General features: G+C 42.9%; 1 long non-coding RNA gene across 1 annotated transcript in view; it reads left to right on the top strand.

Moving 5' to 3' along the window:
• The window catches only part of LOC128328128 (uncharacterized), a 57,458-nt gene extending 51,846 nt beyond the window's left edge, over positions 1–5,612 (top strand). The window contains exon 3 of the long non-coding RNA XR_008309040.1: positions 4,295–5,612. This is a non-coding gene — a long non-coding RNA (uncharacterized LOC128328128). The remainder of the gene's footprint in view (positions 1–4,294) is intronic.
• Positions 5,613–13,363: the final 7,751 nt, after the last annotated feature.

The following is a 13,363-nucleotide window of genomic DNA, read 5'->3' as shown; positions in this document are numbered from 1 at the left end:
GAGGAGAAACTCCTGTGGGGCACTACAACATGCAAGTAGACAAATACAGTTGTTTAACTGGAAGGGAACAAACCAATCCACATTCAGATTTCGGCCTTTCTGTGGCACAAAGGGCAGGACAATCCTGGACAGATGAGAAATAAGCAAAGTGCTGTCTACAAGCAGCCAGTAATAAAGAGAATATGAGTAGCACTTGTAGATGAATGCTTGTATCAAATTATTGCTGACCATGCATAGCAGAAGCATAACATTACCTCATGAAAAATGGTCTATAGTAAACCGACAGGGAAAATCCATCGGAAAACTTTACCAAGCAACTGCATTAATGCAGAGAATAATAGGTGTCATTTATTCTATACGTATGTATTCTATATGTATAAACAAATCCTTTGATAAGGTATGGAAGTGACATTAAGAAAATTCTTTGTTAACAATTCCTGGGTTGCACTTAAAGAGCTCTAACCCAACAGAGCTTCATAACTATACAAGGGATTATGTGTGACAGTCAGTGTTAAAGGGTTGGCTCATAGAAATGGTGACCCTCGTGCAATGGGCCTAGGAGTACATGGACACTGGTGGTCTCCCTCCCAACATGGCTGGGTTCTTATGGAGGTTTTGATGGTGTTAACTGTTACCTTCACATGGAGCAAACAAGACATGTGTGATGCCATAATTGGTACAATTATGAAATCTCAAAAAAGGGATGGTTCAGCTCCTCTAACACCTTTCATGTGGAATATCCCCACCTTTCATGTGGAGTAATAATTGCATTAAGGAAATAATGTCTGAATCAACATGACCATGCTGATCAGTTTCACTTCCTGACAACACTTTGCAAGAGCGCTGTGCACATTCCCGCCCCCCACCCCCGCCACACTGTGGATTGCCATCAGAAAGTGAGACCTGTTAGTGTGGTCATATAAAGTAGATATTTTCTGCTGTAATCATGGGAACACTAATGGAAGGCTTAGAGGAGGCTTCACATCAGCCTGGGACACCCTCAGGAATTGCCAGGGCTCCACTGCTGACACCTGCCTTCAGGCTCCCTGGACAGGATTGGAACAGCCATAACTTTGATTGCGATTCACTGCTGTCCAGGTAAGTCCCATTAAACCTTGGGGGGGGGACTACCCATGAAGGAGCCCATCAGTGGGCACCTTGCTGAGGACCATACAACCTAGAGCCTTGGGGTGAGCATTCCTTCTTCTCTGTTGTCACTGCCTAGCTTGGTGGCAGCCCACAAAGAGACACTCCATACTCCTCCTTGGAGTGCATGTTTTAAAAGGAGGGGAGGGGAGGGCTAGAGTGTTTCCAGGTTCCTCCGCAGTTCCACTCTTTCCTCCTTTTCAAATACAGCATGCCCAGGAGAATGGAGTGGCTCTTCACATGCTGCCACCAAGTCAGAGGAGGAGGAGGAGGAGGAGGGTGGTGGCTGCTGCACCCATCCCCTGATAATCCACCACCTAAAGCACAACCACCTCAGGCTGCCTCATTATGAGACAAGAAGTTTGCCTTGATTTGGGTCCCCGATCCAGTACCTGGAGCAAGTAACAGCTGCTATATATCCATGCTGCATGTTAAGATATCATTTCGTACACTCTCCACCTCCATGTAATCATAGCTAGATTACAAGCATGCTCACAATGCAAAACAAAAAAATAAAAAGTAATTTCACAGTGTAAAAGAAACAAAAAGGAACACTAGCAACAAACACTGGAGAGATGCTTAAGAACAGTTGCTCTCTTCTCCTCCAATGAATATTTTTATATTGCTCTTCAACCAACGTTCACAAAGTGGTTTACATAGATAGATATACATACGTACCATACCATACCATACCATACCATACCATACCATACCATACCATACCATACCATACCATACCATACCATACCATACCATACTTTATTTCGGTCATTGACCAGCATAGTATAAAACATTAACAACAGATTAGGAGGTAAAATCTTTACGGGTTTTACACATTGCATAGCAAAACTTAGCCACCTTACCAGAGTCCCTTACTTTAAAATTGGACAGCAGGTAGTCTAGATAAAACTCAACTAGATGACCAGGGAACTCCATTAGTAGCGGAGAAATCCAATTTATACAAATATCTTTATAAAATGTGCAGTGAAGAATAGTGTGAGCAGTGGTTTCTATATCACCTGAGGGTATAAACGTGCTGAGTATGGTAGCTTTTTGAACTTCCCCTCAAGGACTGTGGCTGGGAGTGCATTTAGGCAAGCAAGAGTCATAGCTCTTCTAAATTTAGCAATTGTTAAGCCATTAAGATATTCTGCAGGCTTTGAGTTAATGGCCTGTTTGCCTAAATAGATCCCTCTCGGCAGCTTTGCTAGTTCAACTTATAGATCTATGTCTAAGACACGCTGTTTAATAGCCCACATGGCTTGGTCATCCCCCATCCTTAGAAGCTCTTTCTGGGGGAGGCCATAAGATTGAAGGGGAGCCACACCCACTTGGGGGAAAATTAACTTTAACCAAAACATAAAAATACTCAGCCAAAACCTCTTTTCTAATCTAGAGACTCTGGCCTCTGAGAACAGCATTAGGGATGCTACAGGGAACCTGGAAGATTGATCTTAAAAATTTAGTTTCAACTACTTCTAAGGGGGGAACATTTTCAAAAGGGCCAAGTTGGGCACCATATAATAGCTGTGGATAAACCTTAGCTGTAAAAAGTGTTATGGCAGATGGAATAAAAAGAGTCCCCCTGGTAAAGTAGAAAGATCTAATAGCATTAGCTAATTGTTGGGTGTTTTGGATCACATTGTTAAGGTGTGCTCCTTGGGAACTATCTCCAACCCTGAGTATGGCAGCCAAGGCATAATGGTCCAAATTGCCAAGGGGGAAAAGACTGGTCTATAATGTGGTGGAACACAGCCACCCCACGCCTCGAGGTCTACCCTGGCCTTCCCCAGGAATTGCACCCAGTTTACATAGAAAAATAAATAATACATAAATAAGATGGTCCTATCCCCTATCCCCAAAGGGCTCATGATCTAAAATGAAACATAAGGTAGATACCAGCAACAACCACTGGAGGGATGCTGTGCTGGGGTTGGATAGGGCTCAGTAGGTTCTCCACCACTTGAAAGGTGACACAAATCCTACATTTATGTTTTTCTCTGTGCCCTCAGACTTGATAGACTCTTCGACAACTCTGGGCATATGCAGAACACTTTCCTTAATCCTCAAATAATCATGACGAACTCCCACACTTCTGAGATGAAGGATCATATCCTTCAGGGCAAAGTGTGTGGCTTCTATGCAAGTTTGATAGGGACTAGTCTTCTCCTCCTGCCAAAATTATTTCAGAGTCTATATTAAACACTACAGCTATGATGGACAGTGCTCTTTAGCATGCCATTGTTTTTCCTTTGCTGACTTTTATTTTTGAAAGACAACTGCTTGGCCTAATCAATAATCTGTTTAGAAGGGAAAGATGAAGAAGAGTTCCCAAACTGATTTCTATTTCTGCATCTTCAGCAGGAATCACCATATTGTCACTGGAAAATACAATATGGGGAGGTCCAGTTACATTTGCCACCGGCTTGTCCAGGGCTGGGCCTTCTCTATGGGTGCCCCAGGGCTTTGGAATGCACTCCCTGTCAAAATAAGAGCTTCTCCATCACTGATTGCTTTTTAAAAGATCCTCGTGCTTTTAATTAACATTGCTCATGCTTTTAATTAACATTAATTTTAAACTAATTGTTTTTATCCTGTGAAATTATTTTAATTATTTCACTCTGTGAATTGTCTTTATTCTATGAAAGTGTTTTAATTGCTTGTTTTTATTTTTATATTTTAATTGGATTGTGTATACCGTCTAGAGCAGTATATATCAGGCGGTATACAGATATGAGAAATAAATAAAATTTAAAATGAGGGAAATTTTATCACATGGCCAAATTGCAAGTTACTGACCTTATCTGGAGACAGAGGGAGGCATTTTTTGTTTTCAGCAGCCACCTGCAAAATAGCAGACAACTAAAGTGCATGACAATGACTCTTCTTCTCATAAATCTGCCTTCCCTGAAAAAAGAATGGTTTGCTTGGCTTGGATTTCCTTGCAGAAAGGAGGAATTCAAAAATTTCCCTCACAGAAATACTAATGTCAGTTAGGAGGGTCAACTAATGGCCCAAAAGCCAGATATGGATGGCAAAGCACTCACTTTTATCCATCTCCTTCCCTAAAATCCTACCAGAGTTTAATCTGTAATATATACCATACAGTGTATATATTTATATTAATGCGTGCGTAATGATATCTTAGGATGAATAAATGAACATGGATGAACAAGAGAAAACTGACCTGCTTCTGTTATAAGAATGGTCTGCCACTCTAGCTTCTCTGGAAACATCTGGAATGTTTGGCCTACTGCCCTGCAACATCATTCCTCATCTGGATATTTTTGAATGCTATAATGTAAACCTCATCACTAATTATGGAAAAGTTGATAGATCTATTGGTTCTTCTTTTTTTAAAAAGGCCAATCACATGTACTCTCAAATGTACTCTGTGCATGTACTCTCAACTGTCACAAAATAGAGAACAGCAAATAGTTTAGTCGTCGTGTGTTGTCTAAAAGTAAACCTCTTTCTAATGATGCACTTTATAATGCACTGATGCATTACAGAATCAGAATTTGTTAGCTGGCACCAGTGTTAGTACTGAATACTATTACTGCAACCCTGAATTCTTTTATATAAGAGTGCAAAGGTCTTGAACATCACACAAAAGCCCTTCATTCATATATATATATAAGCAACTAACTTCTATATATTATATAATAAAAAATATAAATATAAATAAAATATATACATATACATATACATATATCAGAATGGAGGGCTTTTGTGTGTTGTGCGTATCGCACATACATTTTACATGTGAAGCAAATCTAGCAAGGTCTGAGCCAATTCTGGGGTAGCAGCAGGTTAAAGAGAGTGTGATGAGTAAAAACCCTGTGCAGCCACTGAATAAGTAAATAGTAATTTGTCTACATCAGTTAGAAACACTGATGCAGAGAAACTTCATAATGCTCAGGTTTTTTGTGAAATACACATCTTACTTGACTTTTGGACATCCATTGTAATACATGCACTGTAAAGCTCATGTTGTATTTAATGAGGGGATGTCCTACAAATCAGTTAGTTAGCCATTACATGGAAAATATCTTATAAATAGGATGGGTTATTATTTATTTATTAAAACATTTTTATACCACCCAAAACCTACGTCTCTGGGCGGTTTAGAACAGAATAAAAACAAAGTAAAACATTCGTTAAGACAAAAATGGAGGGGGGGAACACACACATTACAACAATTTAAAAATTTTTAAATAATATTTTAAAACAGCATTAAATTATGCTCAGCGTTTCTGTAATAGAGATCTGGCTCCAGGCAGCTGGTTAGATCAAGAGGTACAGGACCTGGGAGAGCTCCAAGGGACAGCAGGGGCTGATTCAAGAAGGTTCAAAGCCCAATAGAGCTTTTCTGTCCCTAAGCAAGTTCTAAGGACTGCTGGACTGCCCAGGAAAGTGCACTTGCAAGGAACAGAAAGGGTGGAGCTCCCACTCCAAGTTATTCATTGGCCACAGTTACCCATGCCTTAGTCACGTCGTGGCTGGATTACTGTAACATGCTCTGCGTGGAGCTGCCCTTGAAGAATATCCGGAAACTACAGCTAGTGCAAAACACGGCAGCTAGGGTTTTATCTGGAGGTGCCCAGTGGGAGCACATCACACTCATTCTGAAAGAGTTGCACTGGCTGCCAGTTCATTTCCGGGTCCAATTCAAGGTGCTGGTTTTGACCTTTAAAGCCCTTAACGGTTTGGGCTCAGGATAGCCAAGGGACCGCCTGCTCCCAAGGGTTGCTGCCCACTTGATAAGGTCATCAGAGGGGGCTCTGCTCCAGGTGCCGACAATGAGCGAGGCTAGGTTGTCATGCACTCGGGACAGGGCCTTCTCTGTTTCTGCCTGCAGACTCTGGAATGCTCTCCTGGTGAGTATCCGCTACTCCGTCTCCATCACAGCATTTAGAAAGCATGTCAAATTGTGGCTTTTTACCCAGGCTTTTATATTATTGTCTCCACTGCTGCTTCTTGTATTTTGTATTGGTTTTTTGCTTGTGTTTTAATTTAATTTTTTAAAATCAGATTTGTTTTTATATTTTTAGCTCAATATTTTAATGTGTCTTTTAAATAATCTTGTTTTAGAATTTTATTGTGAGCCGCCTTGGGATTTGAAAGGTGGGGTATAAATTGAACAATAAAATAAACAAACAAACAAACAAATAAATAAATACATAGATACATACAATAAAAATTGGAGCATCATGGAATGGTAATCTGAGTGCTCAAAGTGATTCATATACTTTATCTCAATAATTCTTTCAGCAGTCCTGTGAGATATTATTATTCCCAAAGGGTAGTAGCAAGCCAGAGGTTGCTGGTTTGAATCCCCGCTGGTATGTTTCCCAGACTATGGGAAACACCTATATAGGGCAGCAGAGACATAGGAAGATGCTGAAAGGCATCATCTCATACTGTGCAGAAGATGGCAATGGTAAACTCCTCCTATATTCTACCAAAGACAATCACAGGGCTCTGTAGTCGCCAGGAGTCAAAACCAACTCAACAGCACACTTTACTTTTACTTTAGTCGTGTTAGTCTGCTGCAGCAAAAGCAACAGAATTCTGTAGCACCTTAAAGATTAACACATTTATTTCAGCATAAGATTTTATAAAATATAATCATGGATTACAGTAATCAAATGCACCCAATGAACTAGACTGTAGTCCATGAAAGCTTATGTGACAATACACATGTTAGTCTTTAACAGGCCACAAGACTCTCTGTTTTTTAATTGGGTTATATCCTAAAGTGCTGTTCCATGAAAGGAAGAAGTTCCATTCATGCAAGAGAGGAAAGGGCCATTTTTTCCAATCCCCACTTCCTGCAAATCTCTTCCAGGGATTTGGGGGGCCTCCAGGGGAAAAAAAGGCATGTGGCATTGGGGTTGCAGCAGGCAGGAGGGATCTGCAAAAAATTGCCCCCCGTGGCAAGTACAGAATTTCTTCTGTTTGAAAAACATTAGGCTATAACCCAGTATCCCCCAAGTTGCAGATGGGAGGCTGAGGTTTGGAGATTCTCTACCTAGAGCCTTTTCAGATAGGGCTTTTCATTTGTATCTCCTCCAGAATGGAGGGTGTGTGTTCACATATCAGCCAGTTCTACCCTGAAGTCCCCGTGAGCTATCAGGCAGCACTTCACAAATGATCCAGGTTTTTCATTGCGTGTTAGAATATAGCCCTAATTATATCCAGGGTAAAAAAAATCCACTTTTTGTGTCATTGGGGCGGGGGGGGGGGGGCAACTTCGAACTTGCGGTAAAGCCTGCTGTCTGAAAATACTCATAGTGAATTAATGGCAGATCTGAGATTTGAGCCAGGATCTTCCTAGCTCACTGCCACTATGCAGCATAAATGGCCATGCTGGCACTGCAGAAGGGCTAATTGAGCCCTGCAACAAAGAGTTTCTATAATTTCTGCCTCAACATCAAAACTCCTTTTATATAGTTCCTACCCAAATATAAAACCTTTGCAAACAGCAAGTGCCTTAGGTCCTGAAATTAATTTGTACATTGAGAAGAAAAAAATGAATTTAAAAGCCACACCGTAATCTATTACTCTTTTATTCTTTTCTTTTTAGCAAGCTGCGACTAATGGTTTGGCTTTAAAATTTAATCAAAACATGTAAGGGAGTAAAAACAGCATGAAACCATTTTGCTGCTCTGTGTGCGTGTGGAAAGGACATTGATCCTGGTGAATTTTGGACTGCGTGATGTAATTTGTGATACAAGAATCTGCAACCATGTATGTCAGTCAACTGACTGGGATTTCATTTCCCCATTGATTCAAACATGATCACTGCAAAAAGAAACAAATTGCGATGAAGTTGCAAAGTTGTTCTCCTTTTGAATTGCTGCCAAGTGATTAAAAGGCAACTTTAATTGATCAGCTGAACAATTTAAAAACTTGCCCCACAAAATTTCCACAAGGGAAACCTCTCTCATGTCCTAATTATTTTCTAGTAATCCAATCATTGTATGCTGACAACCAGATCTGTTAAGCTGCTTTGTAAGTATTATCTGCACTACAAATCTTAACTAGTTTCAAGCCTGTTTAGATACCATGGGTCCCTCCCAACTAAGTCATTGTGGGATTGGAGATATGTAAAGGATCTATGGATTTCTAATGAACAGTTTGCTGGCACACCTTGCCTTTGTTGATAGAAATTTAACAGGAATATGCTAGGGAAAACTTCGCCTGCTAAATTGCTGCATTTCAAGAAGTTAACTTCAGGAAGTTAAAGACACAGTAGTCCTGCAAGAGAAAGAAGTTGGGGATCCTGTTTCCTTTCGATCCTGGCGATCTGCCAGTTGACATCCATTTAGAAGAAGTCTTCAAATGCATATGATAAGCCTCTTAGCTCTTTCCTTATAAGTATTTTGCCCTGGTCTATAACATCTGGGACTGTTGTGGTTTTCTGAAATGTTTCTAACATTTGTGTCATTTAGTGAGATTCTCTTCATGCAGACATCCTGCAACACTGGGAACTGCTTCCCTGTGGTACAATACTATGCCGCTGGGAATGTTATGTGAATTTTGCAGTGTGAGTGGGAACTAAATGATGGGTCTTTCCTTTATCATCAGCACCTTGTCAGCAGGAAGTGTACTGACTGGATGGGAAAGACTCATATGATCAATCTCCCCAAACAGTTACAATATTCCCACTGAGAACTCCATGACACAGATTAGGTCAAGAGATGGTGAATGGTCCCAGGTAAACCAGTGAGCTTCTTTGTGAATAAAGATTCTAGTAGTAGCAGATAAATGTCATCCCAGCTGACAATCTGTGAGGACACATGACTGCTAGATAAAATATAGGTCTAAACCAACAGTTCTCAAAATGCAAAATGGGTCATGCAAACAGTAGTTGGTGAGATGACGCACAAGCTCTTCCCTCAATAGGATGAGAAAAGGAAGAGTAAACAAATAGGTCTATAGGCCTGCTTAATCAATGCAGTGCTTACTACTATACTGAAATCTGTGCTTCATCTCTTTTATTGATCATTAGTGTCAGCGGTTAATAGGACAACAATCTATTATTTATTTATTTATTTATTTATTATTAAAACTTTTATACCGCCTTTCCAAAAGGCTCAGAGCGGTTTACATTAAAACACCATTAAAATCAGTTAATAATTAAAAGAAAAATAATAAAGCATAAAAACAATAATTAACAATTAAAAACATCGTAAAACAACAATTAAATAATCAGAAGAATTTAAAAACAAGTTTTAAAAAGCTGAGAAAGCCTGGTTGAAGAGATGTGTTTTCAGATATTTTTTGAAAATTGCCAGAGATGGGGAGGATCGTATCTCAGCAGGGAGCGCATTCCACAATCTTGGGGCAGTAGCCGAGAAGGCACGTCTCTGTGTAGCCACCAAACGAGTTGGCGGCAACTGGAGACGGACCTCCTCAAGTGACCTCAATGGGTGGTGGGGCTCATAGTGAAGAAGTTGCTCTCTTAATACTCAGGGCCTAAGCTGTTTAGGGCTTTATAAGTTATAACTAGCAATTCGTCTTTTGCCCAGAAAACTATTGGCAGCCAGTATAACTCCATCAACAAAGGAGTAATGTGTTCTCTCCGAGATGACCCAGAGACCAACCTGGCTGCCGCATTCTGAACCAACTGAAGTTTCCGGACTATGTACAAAGGCAGCCCCACGTAGAGCGCATTACAGAAGTCAAGTCTGGAGGTTACCAACAAATGTGCCACTGTTTTGAGGTCATTGATCTTGAGAAACTGGCGCAGCTGGCGTATCAGCTGGAGCTGATAAATAGCACCCCGGCCACTGCCTCAACCTGAGAAACCAAGGAGAGACGTTGATCCAGAAGTACTCCCAGACTGCGAACCTGTTCCTTTTGGGGAAGTGTGACCCCGTCTAGAACAGGCAGATCAAAATCATCTCTAGAGTTCCGACCCCGCACAATAAGTACCTCCATCTTATCTGGATTCAGCTTCAGTTTATTCTCCCTCATCCAGCCCATTACTGCTTCCAGGCAGGCATTTAGGGAGGATATGCCAACTCCTGAAGAAGTTGACATGGAGAAGTAGATCTGGGGGTCATCAGCATACTGGTAACACCCAGCTCCAAATCCCCTGATGATCTCTCCCAGCGGTTTCATGTAGATGTTAAAAAGCATTGGAGAAAGTATGGACCCTTGAGGAACACCATACTTAAGCTCAGATTTTGAAGAGCAACAATCTCCAATTGACACCACCTGGAATCTGTCCGAGAGGTAGGAGCAGAACCACTGTAAAACAGTGCCTCCCACCCCCAACACCCTCAGACTTTCCAGAAGGATACTATAGTTGATAGTATCGAAAGCCGCTGAGAGATCCAAGAGGACCAACAGAGTCACACTTCCTCTGTCCATTGCTAATTGGAGATCGGGCAGCGGGCAGTTGGAGTTGGGCAGCGGGGCGATCGGTACACCAACAGAAGTCCCAATCTATCCCTGGTCCCCAAACTCAAGTACACACATTCAATATGGTCCGATACCCTGACAGGGACCATGGTAGGGGAGATGTTATCCTTATAGACCACAGCCACTCCACCTCCTCGCCCACGTCCGCTCACCTACTCCTCTACAGAATATCTTGGTGGGAGAAGCTGGGACCAAACTGGGCCACTAGCCTCCCCCAACCAAGTCTCAGTAATACACATCAGGTCGGCCCCTTCATCCATGATCAAATCATGGATGAATTCAGATTTATTTTGGTCCGACCTGGCATTGCAGAGGAGCAAGGTAAGGTTATGTGGGATGTTGGCAGTGCTCCCCAAGGTCAAAGAGCTGGCAGGACAGCTATTAGATTTCTGACCACCCTTCCCCTGGAACAGCCTGCTGACCTGCCAACGTTTCTTCTTCTATCCCCCCGCCACCAGAATAGCTGCCCCAAATTCAACGAAGGCATTCCCTGCCTCCCCATCTCCAGACAAACCCACACATACTGCAACTTCAACCCAACCTCAGCACAACTTAAAACTGATTAAACAGAAGCCCCACTATTGAATGCCTCCCTCTTTACAAATGGTTGGACAAAGTGTCCAGCCCTCGTTTCTCCCCTGAAGTGGCTCCCCCAAAGTTGCTCCCCCAAAGGGGCAACCCCCTTTGGTGTCGCCCCTTCGGTGGCGATCCCACCGGTGGTGGGCCCGCCGCCACTCGCAGTCTTCCTATATAGGCTGAGCAGCAAGCTCAGCAGGTGGAACCAGGGAAAACTGCCCATTCACCCTTACAGGCCCAGTCCTGCAAAGCCTCTCTGCAAGCAGTCCTGGGGGGAGGCAGATGGCAACCAGGAAGGGCAGAAGAGAAGAGGTAGCCAGGCAGGCACCCCAGTCTCACACCCTGGGGAAGATGGTATCCTCTTCTCTCCCTCTCCAGCAGATTAGGTTTTGCTAGAGGATGCTGTGGACCCATGTGGTCTGCACCATTCATTTTCTATTGGCTGGCTGGCTTGAATAATGCTTTATAAGTACTTCTCTGCTGTGCGTAGTCTCAATGTGGTCTGTATTGTGTTTCACTTGGTAGGTGAGGAGGCAGTTGATGGATGCATGTTAATATATCTTTGATTGCCAGATGCTGAGACCATCTTCATGCTCTTGAGCTTCCAGCAACAGCTTTCTGGACCATTTCAGACAGAACCTTGGACATTGGCCTGACCCAGCAAAGCAGATCTTGTGCTTTATGTCTAACATTATGGCAGTCTGGACTACCTGACTATTCCCCCCTGTTATAACTCAAGTGATGTGTTTCTGGTTTCATTTCAGGTCCAGATTCCACTTCAGGATGATATCAAAAGTGGTTGCTTCATGGCAAGAATTTTGTCTTGCCTGTGCTTGTAAATCCTCACCAGGTAACTCAAATCATCACATTCTCTATGACACACAAACACACAGCTGCAGTTGCTGCCCTAAACATGCTGTAGAGGACATGGAAAGAATCGAAATATGATGGACTGAGTGACATAGGAAATGCTTGTAAAAACTAGCTGTAATGTGGGCGGGGGTGGTCTCTCACCGTGGGTGAAAACCATTGCTGGCAACATTTCTGCGATACATGTAATGTGTTCTGGCCCTAGTTATACACGTTGTCAGTTATATAGGTAGTCCAGGACATATATAATCTGTCCTGCTAAATCATTCGTATACGTCCTGATTCTGGGTCAGGGTTTTGTATGCAGCAGAGCAGCTCTCTCGCTGTCATCTATCAAAAGTCAGCCCTCAACAATGTGACCTGTGCAGTGTGGTTGCTGTCTCCTCTATGTTTGTTCCCATGCTGCTCCAGTAATACACAGAGTATGTGCATGACACATACCTGTCTGGAGACTTTGTTACCTGGTTTCCTGCGTGGCTCTGTGGAGTCTGGAGAAGGGTTGGCATCCCTCCTGTGGAGCTTCTGTTCCCTTCAGCGGATGGCAGGGGTGAGAAGGATCCGGGCTGGTCGGGTCCTGGTTGAGAGGGAGATCTGCAGGGAACAGTTTCAGGAAGACAGCTAGGTTGGGTGGGGCAGGAAACAGGAAGCAAGGTCAGGAAGGGGTGGGGCTGGAAGTAGGCTTTAAGCCCTATCAGCTCTGCACTGGGGCATTTAAAGACAAGGTAGTTGATGATGAGGGGCTGCTTCTGAGTATGGGAGTTGGGCATTCCCCAGGAGAGGGAACCGGCTGAATGCAGCAAGCGAGGAGGAGGAGGAGGAGGAGGAGGAGGAGGAGGACTCAGGTGACAAACTATTCTCCTCCGGCTGTTCCTGAGGCTGACTTTTTCTGTACCTACCCAGTCATTCTGGAGTTCAAGAAGGGCCAGGAGCCACTTTGTCCCCTGAGAGTCTGACAATACCCACACAACAGGGCTACAGCAAAGTAACCTGGGGCAAAAGGGCACAACATAGTCTTGGAGCCTTCACCCCTGCCACCACAAATGCTGCCAGTAAATAACAATAGTAATAATATGTTGGGGGCTCTCAGCCTTGTGGGACACCCTGGGCAGTTTGCCATTCCTCCACTCTGGCTCTGTGACAATGATTAAGAGCCTTTGTTCTAAAATGTTATCCGCTGTACATCTTTGCTTCATACTATGCTGGCTCCCCCATTATTTTATTTTTTATTTTGCAGGTTGTTGCTTTTCTGTGCATGTATTGTTTGTTGCTCGTTCCCTCCTGATACAATGGCTGAGATTTGTACATTACATGCTCGGATTCAATTCTGGCTTCCAGA

This window comes from Hemicordylus capensis, chromosome 5, assembly GCF_027244095.1.
Source record: "Hemicordylus capensis ecotype Gifberg chromosome 5, rHemCap1.1.pri, whole genome shotgun sequence".
NCBI lineage: Eukaryota > Metazoa > Chordata > Lepidosauria > Squamata > Cordylidae > Hemicordylus > Hemicordylus capensis.
The sequence above is the reverse complement of the archived record's forward strand: the minus strand, read 5'-3'. Positions and strand labels throughout refer to the sequence as shown.